Here is an 18094-nt window from a genome sequence, read left to right on the forward strand (position 1 = left end):
TCTCTCTCTCTCTCTCTCTCTCTCTCTGGTATCACGTATGAGAGCAAAGCAGAATAATGACCTGTTTATTTCTAAAGAAAACCACCTTTATTTCCTCTATTTTTAGTTGTACAAATGGTACACCTGGGGATTTCCAAGGGGATATGGTGAGAGCCAAATGACTATTAATGTGTTTCCTGAGACTCTGCCTGCCTTTGCCTAGGACATCCGGAAATTGCATCCTCTTTCCCCTTGACAGGGAAGAAAAGGTGGGGGGAGGGGCAAGGTCTAGCAGTGTGATACTTTGGAGGAAAGAGTGTATTTCCTCTCTTCTACACTCTCTAGTCTTTGTGCAAGTGGTAAAAATGGATAAAATGGATTGAGAGTAAAACAGTGAGGGGCCTCAGGAGACTACTATTCAGCCTGAATGCGGAGAATGTGTTTGGAGGTCATGCTGGTTAGGTCTATAATGGGTACTCAACTCTGCTCCAGTGATGAACTACGTGTCTTGGGCATTTTAGCCACAGTTGGAAATGCAGCCTTTTCTCTGCTTTTTTGTTCTCGTCCAGACTCCTTGCTTCTGGAGCTTGGAACATTTTTTTTTTTTTTCCATCTTTGCACTCAAGAGCAAACATTCTCCCAGGTAGCTGGAAGAGGTTTCTTTTCTTGAATGGTAGCTGCTCTGAATATAAGTAAATTTGTTTGTAATAGAAGAAGGATACCCCAATGCTCTTAAGGCTGTAGTGGACCTAAGGAAAGCATGAAGCCACATGTGTTGAAATGGATTCTGTCATTATGGAAACTTTTCCCTATAAGCAGGGACCCTGCACATAGGCAGCACTTGACCTCAGAGGCTGTACAAAGATGAGGATGTTCCTTCACTTACTGGTCCTCAGGTAGAATGAGGAACCACTGTACCTCCACCATCAAGCCTTGCCCTTTCCTCTGCTGCTTCCTTTGGCTGGGCCCAGGCCTATTCCTAACAGCTTCCTTTTTCCATGTCTTCTCTGTCATCTTCCCTCAGGCTTTCTCTGCAGTCTGCCAATCCAACTGGCTCCTTTGCTGACCACTCTTCAATAATTTATCTTTGAAGACATTCAACTCCATGTCGCCACTAAGGTAAGGAGTTTGGAGGATAATGGAGGCTCAGAGCAAGCTTCAGATTAGGGGAAAATGATTACTTCTTCTTAAGCTTTAGAGACACTTAACTTCACACTAATTTACTCTTTTTTTAAAGTAAGGTATTTCTTTTAAAACCAGGGATGGGGAACCTTTTTATCTGCCAAGGGCCATTTGGATATTTATAATATAATTTGCGGGCCATCCAAAATTATCAACTTAATGAGCCTGCTATATTGGTCAGATATTTAATTAACTCACCCCTATTGCCTTGGCAGATCCAGACCAAATGATTTCTTAGGCCTTATACTGCCCTTGGGCCAGATATTCCCCTTTAAACGAATAACAGAATTTTGCATTCTGTACCTAATAAGTAATAACCATACATGTAGCAATAAAATTCATATAGCAGTTTCCAATTAATTTTTATGTTCTTATCTTTTTTACTTTCAAGTGATTATTTTCATTTTATAGACAGGGAAACATTCAAAAAAGGTATGTCTTGTCAAAGACACACAGCTAGTAAATGGTCTTCCCACATAAAACAAACACTTCTGATTATTAGCAATAAGCAGGAGAGAATTACCAATAAAATGATCATTTCTTTAACTAAAAAAGTTAGTGACTTTGCTTGAATTGGAATCTATAAAGTTTGTTAATTTTGTCTTTTAAACATGCCCCATAGTTTGAGTCCCCAGATTCTTTGTCTGCTAGTCCATATTCTGTATTGTTCTACCTGGATTCTGAATATAAATAACAACTCTCATATGGTAGCCAGAACAGAACTCCCTTACTGCACCCTCCATGTTGTGTTCAGTGGCTCCTGGCTTTACTTAAGATCCTTTCATCCACCTGCCAAACATCTACTTGTCCTCATTTATTTTCAGTGCACAAACCTATTCCTGATTGAGCCAGTGAATAGCTAAAATTGCTTACAAATATGCTTTCTATTTGGGCACCAGCACTGTCTTTCAGTGTTTGTTCATTTTGTCATTCGATTCAGGGACTGCCAACTAAGAAATTTATTTCTATTTTTATTCTATATTTGTCCTCATGGCAGGAAATTGTATTCAGTAACACTGTCGTACTTTTAAAACTCTAAATTAGAAATTTCTTTTCTTTTCTTATGCAGTGTACAAGTAATTTATGCTTGACTCTAAGTCAACATATCATTTGATTTACCTCCCTACTTGCTGTATCTAGAGTTACTGGAGAAATGTGAGCCATGCCATGTATAGGAAACATTTTACCTGTTATTCAAAATTCAAAAGCTGGGGGAAAATCACTGAAACTTTGCAAAGTTTACTGTGTTTTCCCCCAGGTACAAAGCTTTCTAGTTTTCCAAATTTGAAGATAAATGGAGTTTCATGGTTTGCCAATACTTGGAGACAAACAAATGATTATCAAATAAGGTAGAGGGCTTGGTTCAGCAGGTAAACACCTGAAAAGGAATCTCATGCTCCAGGCAATGTTTACATATCTGCATGGAATTCATGGGCAGTCCCGCCAGAACTGAAATACTTAAACCATTTGCTTGTGATATTTCACAATTTATTCAGTGCTTTGCCAAAAGTGAAAACCGAGACAACTATTAGAAAATCAACGTGATGATTTGAGGAGACCTGGAAGTAAATGTGTTTGAGAGGCAGAGACAAATTATGTAATGTGGTTAGATTGGCTATAAAATAAGGGTGCCTGTACCTCAGAGTGAAGTAATTATAAACTATTCTTTGATTGTACTGTTGCTAAACAAAATTGAAGAGTTATGTATGAAATGAAGCAGATGAAAATATAAGTAAATTTCAAGCGGTAAAATAATTCTATTTTTTAAAATATATTTTATTGATTTTGTACAGAGAGGAAGGAAGAGAGATAGAGAGTTAGATACATTGATGAGAGAGAGTCATCAATCAGCTGCCTCTTGCACACCCCCTACTTGGGATATGCCAGCAACCAAGGTACATGCCCTTGAACGGAATCGAACCCGGGACCTTTCAGTCCCCAAGCCGACGCTCTATTCATTGAGCCAAACCAGTTTCGGCAATTCTATTTTTTTTAAGATGAGATTATTTCTAATGAAATATACAGTAGCAACTTCATGGCTTAACTCATTTAAAACTTGCTGTCTGGAAAAAAAGGATAAGGAATAACATAACACTTTGTGTGTGTGTGATGAGCATATAGCTATGTGGTTCTATGTTGTTTATGATCAAGTATTTACAAAACAAAGCAAAAAAAAAGTGCATTAATTCACAGTTGGAGAATGAGTTAACTTTTGGGAGGCCAATATTATAGAAACAGAGACATCCATTAAACCTTGTGCAGGAGCGGACAATGCCAAGAATGACTTGAGTTTATTGAGGATTATCTGGAGTTCCCTAAATAACATTGTCCTTACAGCAATCCTATTTGTGAATGTATTGCCAAATAAAATGAAATCCTTTCCTAGAACAAAACTCTATATTCCCATATATTTCTGTATTCACAATAGTCAAAGTATTTGGTTAAAAAAAAAATTAAGTTCTAGAATAAAGAAGAAGATGTAATACACACACACACACACACACACACACACACACACACACACAATATGTATATGGAATATTATTCAGGCTTATAAAAGAAGAAAATCCTGTTATCTGGTACAACATCAATTAACTTGAGGAGCATTATGCTAAGTGAAGTAAGTCAGACACAGAAAGGAAAATATTGTGTGATATCACTTATATGTGGAATCTAAGAAAATATAATGTGAGAAACAGAAAGTAGAGTGGTGGTTACCAGGATCTGGGGTGCACAAAAGAAAGAGAGAGGCTGGTAAAAGGGTTCAAATTTTCAGCTATAAGATGAATTAAGATATGAGGTGCTAATCTAGAACATGGCATCTATATAGTTGATGACACTATATAATTAAAATTTGCTAAAAGAGAACAACTTAAATGTTCTCCCTAAATAATTAAATACGTAAATGGTAAACATGTGAGGTGGAGGTGGGTTAATTATATAAATACATGGGGGAATCCTTTAAAATGTATTCATATATCAGCTCATCAATTTGTACACTTTAAATACCTTACAAATTTGTCAATGTACCTCAATAAAGCTGAAAAAAATATTCTTTTTATCTATGTATAAGCCAGTTGGACCTGGGAGGAAATGAAGGCAGACATTCTTTTGTGTATCAAAAAGCATGTGATTCAAAAGAAAAAGGGGTGGGAGGAGGGAGAGAGGGAGGAAGAAAGAAAGAGAGAAAGAAACAAAAGGAAATGGTTACTATTATTTTATCTTTTACTGTTTATACTTTCACCTCCTTCACTTTTATTTTGATTTGCTCCTTTTCATTCAAGACTACGAATCCATATACAGTAACAGGTATGGGAAGCATGTGTATTAGAAACATATCCCTATAGGCTTTTCTGAAAAGCAAGCCACTTTATTTCTGTAAATAATTAAATGAGTGAGTGAATGAACAAATGCAACATTTCCTAGGGAAAAATACACTGCATTCATTCCAGTATTTTCTGACAATGCTCAATTTTCCCAGAGGAAAAATAGAAACTCTCATTATAGAAACCCTACATCTGGGCTCCGGATCTCGTATCGTCAGTTAAGTTTCTTCCCTTATATTCAGTGTGTCAGCCTAGAGCTGGCAACCTTATCTTTGTGCTTCCATTGCCATGAAACCCACACTGGGGTTGTGTAGCAGTCCTTGCCCAGTTGGTTGCAGTGCCAGTGAGGGCCGAGGGTAGGACATTTTCCTACATTCTCCCTCTCTCCTTAGCTGACGCCAGTGAGATCTGAACTGGGGGATAGAAAAACATTCTGAGGACATTTTGGTAATTATGATTTAGTCCCAAGGTACAGGGAGACACATCCTTAATATGAATTATTAACATGTTTGAATTGTTGGAGGATACCAAGGTGCTTCCAAACACATAGTTTTAAAGAGATACAAAGCACTTATCTTCTTTATGAAAAGTGATTCTCACTAATGCCTAAATTTTCTGGGAAGGAACATAACTCATATTTACTTATGCATACTGATTTTATTCTCTGATTCAGTTTGACCTGGGTGTTTTCTTGTAATCCCAAAGGAACCCTCTTGCTATAGGTGATGGTGCATCCATCTCTTCCAGTTGGAAAATGCTGTGATTCAGTGAGGAGATAGTCCATCCCTTTGGCCTAACATTTAAGTTGTGTGCTTGGAAACATGCAGGCCTGTAGATTCTAAGCAGTGGTGGGGAGTGTTAAAGAGTATGGCCCATGAAGTTATATTGGCTAGTTCAAATCCTGGTTCTGCCTCTTTTCTGCTATGCCACTACAGATATGTTCTTTGATCTTTCTATGCCTTAATTTTCTGTTTGTAAAATAAAGGAAATATCACTATATTCCTGGCAAAATTGCTGTGAGGCTTAAAGGGGCAGGCTCATTAACTCTATGAACTCCTTTGGAATATGTGGAAGCCCAAGGGTATGCATGGGGCAAGTCTAAGATATTCCTAGAACAAAGTCAGGGAAATACCCCTTAGCCCCTTCCCCAAAGCCTGTCTTTGACTGTTCCTATTAAAGCAAGTTCATTGGCCTCCCAGATAAAGCCAAGGAGGCTCTGCTGACTCTTCATGGGTAAAGGTCAGCCAGTTGACCTAAAAAGCCCACAAATAGCTGGTAAAATTTCCATTGTTCTCATTAATATTGTCCTTATTGATGAACAGAAGTGAGACACAGAATGATGAAACAAAGAAGCAACAGATGCTACAATTGTATATAATTATTTCATTTAAAAAATCATGGAATATAGATATCCTAATATCAAAGCATTTGTCTGTTTCTATAATATACCAGGGGCATATCTTCTAAACGGAGTCTACCCGTACCAGTAACTATAAACAGTGGAAGCTTTGAGCAGACATCTTGCCAAAATGACCATCTATCATGTATACCACAATGTCTTTGCTAACTCTACAAGTCTTTAAAAAATATATTCACTACTCTTTATTTCCATTAACTTATTAATTAGGGCACTTTAACCCAAGAATTATAGTGTTTACTTTTGGAACTAGAAGAGAGAAAGTTATGTTATCTACAGTATAATTTATGACAAATAATGTAAAATAACTTCTATTAAAAATAGCATAAATAGCATTTGCCAATACTCTAGGTTTAGAAAGCCATTGAGCCTCTTTGCAAATGTGTGTAACCTCATAAAATCTATTGCCATCTATGAGGTGCATTTTCTAGCTAATATGTCCTAAAATCCTAAAATATCATTGAGTAAAATTAGACATTATTTAGTCGTACTCCCATTTGATGATTAAATTTCAAACCTGATACTTTTAGTTGATTGACATACTTTCTGCTCTTCTTTAAAAATAAACCTTTTTTTTCCAAGCTCCTTTAAATCACGTTCTTCCCATATTTACTAAAAGCAGTAATGAAGTCAAAGGTCACTGTTCTGGGCAGATGCCCGTGGATATCAGATTCCTAGGAAGATCAAGATACAGCATTGGGGCCTGAATTCCTTGGGAGCGAACATATTCATTTTCAGATCCTTCAGTCTCAGGAACTCAAACAAAATCTTCTTCCAAAGGCATTTTAAAATTAAAAATTTTTTTTTTTTTTGCTTGTAGTCATCTTGAGTAATCCTTGTTATATAGCAGGCCATTTTCCATGCTTCTCTTTCTTCCAGCCTTGCTTACCTCGTCTTGTGGTTTGGGAATACACTATATTACATGATGATTCTTTTCATATTCTTTGGGAGGCTGGTAGGTCTCTATAGAATTCTGAGAGTTGGGCAGAGCAAATATTTTAAAAGCAAATAACCATTACAACCTCATTTCTTCAGGATGGAAAGTGTTCTTATCCAGATGGATATAGGACACCTGAGAAGTCACTCTCTGTGCTCCTGTTAAAGTACACTTTGGGAATCCTTCAGATTTGATTCTGTAGCTGAGTTTCTTTATTTCTTAGATGCCATGCCTGACCTTGGACTTTACCCTTTTGGCTCTCAGTTTTCCCTTCTGGAAAACGGGGACCAGAATGCCTAGTTCAGTGGTTGCTGTGAAAGTCTATTGAGCTGATATAAAATATTCAGTGGTTTTGCTATATATATCTGTCACATAGTAGGCATTCTGTATCCTCAGTGCCTTTAGAGTGAGGTCATTTTAGAAGTCTTAAGAAATCACACAATGAATTTTATGATATTTGCCTTGCTTGGACACAAAATGAAAAACAGAAAGGCCTCCTCACCCTATGGGCGGAGTATCACTCGCTACATTCTGATTCTTTTTAATAAGAAAAGGGCGTCTTGAATGGGGTGGGAAAGACAAGCCCACATGGCAGAAAGTCACAGGACACAAGATACACTTTATTACATGGAATGTTTCTGTACCACAGATGTGGTCATCAGCAGAGATAACTAGTTTACAAGCCCTCCCTGGAAACTCCTCACCATTCTTAACAAAAAAAAAAGTGATCCTCAGCCAAGCTCTGCACTGAAGCTCAGCCCATGATGAAAACACTCCCAAGTGTTCCACATTGAAAATAAGTGGGAAGGAGAAATGATGAGCAGTGCATTTCCAGCCAAGAAGCAAGACCAGGGTCACCTAAGAGGCTAAAAACCTATTAAAACAATATCTATTGTGATTTTATCTCTTTGTATGTCTGTCTGTCTTTCCCTCCTTCCCCCTCTCCCTCCCTCTCTTCTCTCTTCCTTTCCACCCTCCTTTTTTTCTTTTTCTTTTTTTTAATTTCCTTTCCTTATTTTCTTACTTTATTTTACTTTAATTTCCTTTTCTTCTTTCTTCTCTTTTTTCCTAATGGAAAAATATAACTTTGTGTCAAGGAAACACTGTGTGTCTCTATTTGGTATTGGACATGTTGACATGATGAGGAGACATTCATTCAAATTATGAACTTTGTAATTATTCATTTTATTGGTGATATGTGATTAACTTGATACTATAAATGTCTAAGGCAGCATTTTAGCATAATGCATATAGATCATGTTTAGGAACCAGAAAAATATCTGTAAACCCTGGTCTCTTAGTCATTTCAGTTATGTAGCCTTCCCAAATAAGGTATTCCTGAGTGTTAAATGAAACAAATATATGAAAACAGTTTATAGGTAATACATATAAACTATGGCTTGATCTGGTCTGCATCTCAGATGCAGAGCCTGTGAAAGGGGTTCAGCTGGAAGTGATTTATTAGAGAAGGGTTCTCGGGAGAGAGGGGGTGAGGGGTGAAAGGAAGCTAATGAAGTAGGAGAAGGAGCTAAGCCAAGATATGGTTCCTACTGTACTGTGGTTTTAGCTTGATTCATTTCAGGCTCTGGAGTGTTAATTACACCATGGAGTTATTCCAAATTAGATGTGACTGGCTGGCCTTTTGTTTTCTTCATGTCAGCCAGTCATTGGCAGGGGTCTGTTTCTGGGGTGGGAGTGGAATGTGACTTCCTGGACTGCCATTTTTGCCAATGGGAATTCTCTGAAAAGGGGGCAATTATGAACTATTAGCAGCCAACACATGGGGGTAGGCATACCAACACTGGTTTCTTGGGAGTAGGTATACCAATCTGGTAAAGGGTATTGACTGGAACACCAATAGTATCCACTATACAGCTTAATACATAGTTGCTAAATTACTATAATTCTTAATGAGAATAGCTTAAGGAGGAAAATCAAAGTCAAAGATGGTTTATTGTAGCCATGAAAGAGTCTGGAGCTTGCTTGAATGCTGGTGGGAATGGTATAGGAGAGAGGAGAGAGAGCTTATAGAAATCTATGACAAATATTTTTTTTCCTGCTGTTGTTGGTTAAAATATGAAAGGAAAAGAAGGAAACAAAGAAAAACACAATCAGGCTGGCATTATAAAACTTAGGAGTTTGTAAGTGTGATAAAGACACAAAAGTTCCCTCCTTAAAATAATAAAACAAGCTCTGTTGCTGGACTTTTGCATGTTTAGGAATTCCCAGCATCTCTAGAATCCACTTAACCACTCCATGACACATTTTCCCCTCCAGATGTGAACACTAAAGAGTCAGTTGTCAGTTGAATACTCTTGTATTATTTTCTCAGCAATTATTTTAAGGAATGCATTTGAATAAAATGCACTTTTGGCATCATTTTCAAGAATGGATGATGATTTATGCTTCTCTTGCAGGGACAAGATGGCTCTGGGCATGAGTCATGGCTGTAAGGCTGGGAAGATTCCGATGGGAACCTTGCTCTTGCTGGTTGATTCATACCTTACATGGACTTGAGGCTGAGCATGGCTTTTATTAACATGTACATTTTGCTTGTTAAGGTTCAAGCTTCATCTTTCCTCACCAATTCCAGCCCTGTTTGTATTTCAGACGCACCTGACTCAGAATCTGTGTTTGGGACTTAGAGTGGCTTGGGAATAGCAATTTAAAAAATCTCTGATTATTTGTTAACTAAGATGAGATGATGAGTTCTCAGCTGCAGTTGGGAAATGGGCTATTTCTCTGCAGATTCAAATGGCAGGCAAAATTATAATTTATTCAGTATCTCTGTCTCCGTGGGACGTATTTGGTGCAAATCAAACTGTCCATATACTGAAAAAGCTACAAACCATAGCCCCAATTTGCGCTTTTCTCCATTGCAGAAAGCATTGCTTTGCATGCATGCTTCAGACGTAATTTTCCCAGTGAAAACTCCCTGCATTGAGCAGCTGTTCCTTGGAAACAATACCAAAGGCTCTCAGGAGCCAAGGTGAATGAACTGTAAGACTGATTCTTGAAACTTTCCAGGTTACAACCATCTCTGTCATTGTCCTTGGCCTTGGTCCTCAAAATGTGTTCTCTAGCCTTGTTTCTCAGACTTTAATGTGCATACATATCTCTTGAGGATTTTGTAAAACTTCAGACTGTGTTTTAGTAGTTCTGGGGTGAGGGCTAGAGATACTGCATTTCTGACAAGCTCCTGGGGGAAGCTTACAAAGATCCCCATTGATTTATGAATCCTACTTTGAGTAGCAGGGCTATACAGTGGTCGATCTTTTAAGAAGATTCTCTGGTCCAATAAGTTCAAGAGAAATGTTTAAAACCTTTCATTTTTATCTTCCTGTTCAAAACTCTACACATCAGTAAATTAAAGAATCTGAGAAGATCTACTCTGAGGAAGTCAGATACAAAACAGATAGACAATAGGAACTTATTTTAGTATGTTATCTCTTAACAGCCTAGGGGATTTGATTTTTGTGAAAAGAAAAGATGGCCAGAAGTATGGTGTTGCTTCAAATATTTGTCCAGGCCTTTAAATGGATTGAGGGAGACATTTAGAAATGTTTGGCTCTCTTTGAGATGACCCTGTAACCCTTCTCAGGTGTTACTGATTCTCCAAATGAGTGAGGCTTAACTCAGGCTCTCAATATCCCCAGTAGAACAATCAACTTTCCTCCTAGAGTTTTGGTATTCAAGATGCATAGTGCTCCTTTCAATCAGTTCTAAAAATGGTTAGGAGTTTAGGTGCTACCATGCTTTATGAAAAGGCCAGCTGAGAAAAGTGATATATAGGAAAGTTAGGTAGGGGAATTTCAAACCCTCCAACTATCTGAAAATATTTGCAAACTTCAGTGTACCTATGTATCAATCCTCTAATAGGGGTGTCGAACTCAATCAGAGAAGGGGCCAAAATCTAAAATCCAGCCTAAATCGCGGGCCGAATGGTTTACTGAACAGTCATAAACTGTCATTGTGATGGAAACGCAGCGGAGTGCAGTGATGACAGCGTGGTGCGGGCCACATTGCAAGGCCTGGCGGGACGGATTTGGCCCGCGGGCCTTGTGTTTGACACATGTGCTAAGTTCCCATGGAGGTTTTTGAGTTTCTGTTCCAGAAACAATTCTTTAGTTCATCACCACCAAACCAGTATTCCATGAAATGTTGAAGGGTATTCTTTAAGAGAAAAAGAAGGAAGAGGAAGTGGAGGAGGAGGAGGAGGAAGAGAAAGAGGAGGAGATAAAAATATAAACAATACAATGGCAATAAATGCATATCTATCCACAATTAAATCTAAAAGTCAAAAGTCTAATGAATAAAATAAACTGATGAATAAAATAGAACCAGAGGCATGGAAACATGGAATAGAATGATGAATCTCAGAGGGAAAGGGTTGCGAAAGATCAACCAAAGATCTTATATGCATATATGCATTACCTAAGGACACAGACAATAGGGTGGTGAAGGCCTGGGGCAGGGGTGAAACTGGGTGGAGGGGGGCAATGGAGGGAAAAGGGACATCTGTAATACTCTCAACAACAAGTATTTATAAAAACAATCACCCTTTGAGTAATGGGTGTATTTTAAATATCTTCATATTAATAAGCATTTCCAGGGTTTTCTTATGCAGATACTCTGAGGACCACAGTTTGAGATGAAGTTCTGTTTCCTTAGAGTTTAAGCACAAGCAACCTGGTCCAAAACAAGCTTCCTTGTTTTGGCTCTCTGAATATTTAACTTTGTAAGTCAAGTTCTGCCCTGGATTTTTATGGAGGATATATATAACTGCATGGGAAAACATTAGCATTTTCTCTAAAATTGTTATTGAAGATATTGTCATCATGTTAGACTGGCAGAAAAGTCTCAGCAGAAGGGTACAACCTTGCTTCTGCAGTTTGGGGTATAGGTTCAGTAGACCAAAATATTTCTTGATATGTTTTATTATAAAATAAATTAAAAATTTGCTTATATTTCATAAAACATGTGTTAGCATTAATATAAATGTGTAAACGTGTGACTTTTACCCAAAGTTAAGCTAATGCTCTAAGGTCTTTCTGCCTTTTGGTATACTCTAGGGCAGTGGCTCTCAACTTTTCTAATGCCGTGACCCTTTAATACAGTTCCTCATGTTGTGGTGACCCCAACCATACAATTATTTTTGTTGCTACTTCATAACTGTAATTTTGCTACTGTTATGAATCATAATGTAAATATCTCTGTTTTCTGATGGTCTTAGGTGACCCTGCTAGTGGTTCTCAACCCAGACTGCACGTGCAGCAGGCTCTGGTGGGTGGGTGGGGACTTGTGGTTGCGCAGACTGGGATGGGGGAGACATGGCCGGCACTCACACTCATCCACAACTGTACACACGCACAGACACACACAGCTCCCACCAGCTCACAGCATTTTCTCCCTTTCTTTCCCTCCCTCCTAGCTTGCTATCAGAACATCTCTCAGAATGAGGAAACAAAACAGACTGGGCCTGAAGAGGCCTGGATGGAAGGCTGGGAGGGCAGAGAATAGAGTGGCCCCCACTGGCCTTGACCCCTCCCAGACAGGGAAGAGTAAGAGGGACACAGGAAGGCAGGAAGGCCTGGAGAACTGAGAAAAACAAAGAGAGACAGAGACTGGGTGAGATCAGGCCAGCAGGAGAGGACAGTTAGGGGTGATCAGGCAGGCAGAGACAGTTGGGGGTGAGATTAGGCCGGCAGGGGAGGGTAGTTAGGGAGGATCAGGCAGGCAGGCAGAGGCAGTTAAGAGACTATCAAGCAGGCAAGCAGACGAATGTTTAGGAGCCAGCAGTCACAGATTGCAAGAGGGATGTCCTAAACCAGCAGTCGGACATCCCCAAGGGTTCCCCGATTGGAGATGGTGCAGGCTGGGCTGAGGGAACCCCTCTCACCGATGTGCATGATTTTGAGCACTGGGCCACTAGTCTCTATATATAAAACCCTAAGCAGCAAGATGACATGACAACTGGCTGGTAGCTATGATGCACACTGACCTCCAGGGGGCAGACACTCAATGCAGGAGCTGCCCTCTGCTGGTCAGTGCACTCCCACAGTGGGATGCTGTTCAACCCCAGGCTCACAGCTGGTGAATGCAACTGCAGCTGAGTGAGCCTCTCCCCTAGATACTCCCCCTGCGTGCCTCTCATCCTTGACAAGCTGGCAGGAAAGGCCAGACTACGGAACAGAGGTTCATTGATCCCTGCAGGCCAGGCCGAGGGACACAACCAGTGTATGAATCTGTGCACTAGGTCTCTAGTAGTTAATAATACTATACTGCATATTGGAAATTTTCTAAGAGAGTGGATCTTAAAAGTTCTTACCACAAGAAAAAAAAAATTGTAACTGTGTAGTGATAGATGTTAACTAAACTTACTGTGCTGATCATTTTATAACATATACAAATATTAAGTCATTATGTTGTGCACCTGAAACATATTAATTATATAACATAAAATACAGTGTTATATGTCAATTATATACCAATAAAAATAGGTAAATCCCTTTTATGGTTATTCCCAGAAATAAGGGTGTCTTACATTAATAATTTATATTGAGATGTCTTATGATAAGAATTATATAATTTATTTTTTTATTTCAACTTAGTTGATAAGAAGTTCAGTGAGGAATTAAATGCTTAATTACAGTGATTTTTATTAATCTAATTGTTCAGTATACTTTCTTAAAACTTCCAATGTTTCTATATACATTTAACTTCAACTTTCATGTAAATTCTCTTATTACAGATGTGGTTTTAAAACTAAATCACTTAATATGTTTTAAACTGATAGGAAATAAATTAATGCATTTCTACTATTATTGACTTAAGTTCTCCCAATCATCCATATCTTTTTGTTACTGTTTTTTTAAATAAAAAATATTCCTCATTTTATTGTGGTTGATTCAGGAAGTTGTTAAGGATTGAGCAATAAAAACTCAGAATGGCTGTCATCAGGGTGACTGCACAGCAATGTGATTGACAGAGTCCTGGAAGTTAAGAGAGAACAAAGATTATGCTGTTTGATCAATATCTTCAGGAGACTTCTGGGGGTAGTTTTGCCCTTTTTATGAAATTGCAGAGCCATACTACAGCATTCCTCTAACATCATTTAGTTGCTGTCTAGTAAAGCATTTTTATGTATCTTCTCTCATACAACCTTCCCCCTAATACTACATGCCTCATGTCATCTTTAAGACTGAGGATTGGACCTAGAAAGTATCGGAGAACCCATCTAATGTCAATCAAGCAAGAAGCAAAACTGGCATTGAAACTTGGTCGTAAGATACGAAATCCACAATTGTGCCTCACTGACCTTGCTGACAACATTTCCTCACTTGATGCCATGTAGTAGGTGCAAATAGCCTCATTTGTCACAGCCTCTTGGCTCTGCCATTTGTTTAAATGGAAAATACTTGCTAGATAATAATTAAGTAAAAGGTATGTGTAAGAAAACAAAGAAAAAAAATGTTAGTTTTAACAACAATCTAGGGTTTGACAAAGTGCTGATTGATGCTCTCTTTGGTCCTAAATATATTTGGGTTGGTTTTGAAATGAGAAATAGGGATGACTTTAACATAAAGGAATTTTCTTAAAATTCCAACTCATTGGCTAAAGAAAGCATCTTATTTTAATAGGAATAAAGTCCACATGAATATTACACACAGGTAAGTTTTCATAAAAAAGCTACATTCTTCCCAGTCATGAGTGATGTTCTGAGCTGGGAATTAAATGACATTCACCACCAGTTAACACTGGAAAACCAAACTGAACAAATAAATAACAATAGCAAGCAGTCAATTAAACTATTGTGTATTCCATATTTTATCAAACATACACCCTGTTCTTTAATTCCTTAATTGTTCCTTCCTTTGATGATTAGACACCCAACTGGGGATCAGGTGGTACTACATTGACCTTTTCAGGTTACTGTTATTAAAACTCATGTGAAACTATTGAAGTTAAATTTCTTCCTCGCTCTTTGTTACATGTACATGTACACACATACACCCACATGCAGTATCAAACAAATATTCATGTTTGTAATGGGATGTGGTGAGTACTTGATAGATAATTTTTATGATACAAGATGGATGAGACTGCCCTTTATCTCAGTGGTTCTCACCTTAGCTACCCAAATGGTATCCACATTGACCATTGGCCACTATGTGAATAGGAGGAATAGGTTTTTATACAAACGACAAAAGCTCAGGGCAGAGCCACTGTGGGGATGTCATGATAGACCACAAACTGCTGGAGACCAGCAACATATCTCACACTTGCTCTTTATCCTTCACTTTCTGTAGCACAGTGGAGAGCACCTAGAAGATGCCCCCAAGAGACTTCCTTATTGGTGGAGTGGAAAAAAAAAAAAGTCTACTTCTCTTATTGCCTGGGAACTGAATAGAAGCCAGGAAAAGAAAAGAAATATTCTCTCTTACCATTCCCTTCCATCTTTTTTTTTTTCTTCTTCTTTTTTTTTCTTCCTCATTTAGCATATACAGGTGGCCCCTGCTCTTCAAAAGCTTGTTTCATCGCTTCATTTTTACAAAAGACCTATATTAGTATCTACTTTTGTTAATTGAAAGAAATCCAGCTGAAACCAGTTTGGCTCAATGGATAGAGCGTCGGCTTGGGGACTGAAGGGACCCGGGTTTGATTCTGGTCAAGAGCATGTACCTTGGTTGCGGGCATATCCCCAGTGGGGGGTGTGCAAGAGGCAGCTGATCGATGACTCTTTCTCATCAATGTTTCTAGCTCTCTATATTTCTCCCTTCCTCTCTGTCAAAATCAATAAAATACATTAAAAAAAAAAAGAAAAAAAGAAAAGAAATCCAAAGAGGATTTTCACTTTTGGGGGAAAAAGGTGAAAACTGAAAATAACCTTCAGCATTTGTCTTGCAGCAGGCATTGTAGGCAGGTTCACCCCATGCAGTGAGAGTGGCACCAGGAGGCCCCTTCCCCGGGCACCACATGCAACATCTGAGCATCAAGCCCCCATGGCTTTGAACTGTGTCTGTGAGTATCTGTGATTTATCTCAATTTGTTTTGTGCACGTGCTAGCAAGATGTGTTCTAAAGTATCAGAAATATATGACTTTAATCTTAAAGGGCATGTAGGTGGAGGGCAGGTTTGCAGGAAGTTTTGAGTGCCTACAAAGACTGTATGATAGAAAAATGCATGAGGCTAAGATTGGCCTTCCAACCAATCACAGCAAAGAACCTTGACCTTCCATATTGAGGCAAACAGACATTAAAGAAGGTGTAGATGTTAATGACCTGCTTGCCTTGATGGATTCAGATGATGGTAAGGTATTAATAGATCATCTCTCCCTCTCTCTTATACCCCAGTCTCCTGTAACTCCCATCATGGCAACCTCAGACAACTCAGCTTGACACACCATCATCACCACTTCTCATCCTACCAGTGTGCTCACTGTCTTCCGGATTCTGGTAAGTGAAACTGCACTGTACATACATTATTTCCACTCTTTACAACCTGTGTTCTTTTCATATTCCAGCTTTTCTATATGTTAGTGTTATTTTCAGTTTTATGTGTTTGTTTGTTTTTGTATAATTTGCTAGGTTACTTTTGGGGTCTGGGAATGGGTGAACATTTTTCTATATAAATTAATGGTAATTACTTCTTTTTGACATTTTGACTTTCAAAATTTTTCACAGGAATACCATTTTCAGATGGGGGAAAACCTGTATTATTAATTATTATAATGAATATTTGCATTGGAATATACTGTCTTTTATACCACTGTTTTAATTTACCACTATTTTGTATTTATTCTGTATGTAATTATAGCACACATTCTATCCAACATATTCATAAGATACTTATGTGTCCATAAGACATCTATCTATCTAGGTAAATAGATAGATAGATATTTAATATTTAACTTAGAAATAAACCTTCTGTAACATAAAAAATTTAATATAATGCCCCAGTCCAGTGACAATAAAGTGTATAGCAGAGCCAATTTGTTTTCAATGTCAACCTCCTCTCCTCTCTCCTTAGTGAATGTGAAAACTTTGATAATGAAAATGGTGAAACAAACCCCTGCTCATGTCCACTGGCCAATAAGAAGACCCATGGTCTGAATATATGAACTAAACACAGGAAGTTTGGCATTTGTTTTGTAATAAGGATATTGAAACCATATGTATATATTTTTTCATTTTTTTATTTTGGATCATTAGAAATTTAAACAATGTTTACATACAAGATTCCAGTTCATATGACACTCTACTGTCAGAGAGCCCACCTGTACACACACAGATCCTGTTGTGGGCCCCACACAGCAGTCTTGAGCTTTGGCTTTTCAAAAATTAATTAATTAATTAATTAATTAATTAATTAATTTTTATTAACTTCAGAGAGGAAAAGAGAGGGAAAGGGAGACAGAGACATCAATGATGAGAGAGAATCATTGATTGGCTGCCTCCTGTACCGTGGATTGTGCTTACAACCTGTGTATGTGTCCTGACCAAAAATTGAACTGTGACCTCCTGGTTCGTAGGTAGATTGATGCTCAACCACTGAGCCACTCCAGCTGAGCTGGGCTTCAGCTTTTATAAATAAAATTAACAAACATTTCATGGAAACCAGCTTCAACAGAGAACTTGATCAAATACAGGAAATTTTTTGTTGTTGATTGTTTTTAATTTTCCAACTGATAACTGTTGATAGAACCAGACAGTTATTAACTATTCATCTCATCTACCAAATCATCAATACTAATAAAGGGGTAATATGCTAATTAGACCAGGAGACCTCTGGGAGACTGGCCGGGAAGGGCAGTTGGGGGTCATGGGGCTATCAGGCGAGGGCAGTTGGGGGCCCTGAGGCCATCCAGGGAGGGCAGTTGAGGGCGAGAAGACTGGGGGAAGGAAATTGGGGGCAAGCAAGCTGGCAGGCAGAGTGGTTAGTAGCGATCAGGCAGGCAGACAGGTGAATGATTAGGAGCCAGTGGTCCCAGATTGCAAGAGGGATGTCCCCCGGGGGTCCCAGCTTGTAGAGGGTGCAGGCCAGGCTGAGGGACACCCACCCCCTCAAAGCACATACATGAATTTCATGTTTCAGGCCACTAGTATAGACACTAATCTCTTGTATTTATTTTATTTTTTAATTTAAATATTTTATTTAAAAATTTTGGATTCTCTCAAATGCCCAATTATTTATTCCCTTCAAACATTGTGCTTTAACATGGGAGCCACAAATATTGTGGCTGAAATTTGTAGA

The 18094-nt window shown here is 38.4% G+C and overlaps 1 long non-coding RNA gene across 1 annotated transcript; it reads left to right on the forward strand.

The window, feature by feature from the left end:
* The first annotated feature begins 981 nt into the window (after nucleotides 1-981).
* On the forward strand, nucleotides 982-16296 carry LOC118708325. Its single transcript, XR_004984535.2, has 3 exons — nucleotides 982-1098; nucleotides 9259-9383; nucleotides 16195-16296. It is a non-coding gene; the product is annotated as an uncharacterized LOC118708325 (long non-coding RNA).
* The last annotated feature ends 1798 nt before the right edge of the window (nucleotides 16297-18094 follow it).

Source organism: Pipistrellus kuhlii, unplaced genomic scaffold, assembly GCF_014108245.1.
Source record: "Pipistrellus kuhlii isolate mPipKuh1 unplaced genomic scaffold, mPipKuh1.p scaffold_m20_p_6, whole genome shotgun sequence".
Taxonomy (NCBI): domain Eukaryota; kingdom Metazoa; phylum Chordata; class Mammalia; order Chiroptera; family Vespertilionidae; genus Pipistrellus; species Pipistrellus kuhlii.